The sequence below is a fragment of the Penaeus monodon genome, chromosome 34 (genome assembly GCF_015228065.2).
Source record: "Penaeus monodon isolate SGIC_2016 chromosome 34, NSTDA_Pmon_1, whole genome shotgun sequence".
In the NCBI taxonomy this organism is placed as follows: Eukaryota; Metazoa; Arthropoda; class Malacostraca; order Decapoda; family Penaeidae; genus Penaeus; species Penaeus monodon.
In genome coordinates, this window is record NC_051419.1 from 34,221,695 (window position 1) to 34,221,915 (window position 221).

A 221-nucleotide genomic window follows, 5' to 3' on the forward strand; every position below is an offset into this window, starting at 1 on the left:
GTGAGTAAAATCCAAAATGTCATTGCTGACAAGACGTATAATAGACTCATAATGTCTTATTAAATTAAATCTAATAAGCATATATTTAAGGATTACGTAACTTCTGCTGCCATGATAGAGGGAATCTAATGGGTATACTTGGTATTTTTAAGGGTGACTCCGGCGGCCCCCTCAACCTGGACGGCGTGACCTACGGCATCGCCTCCTTCGGTTCCTCCGCC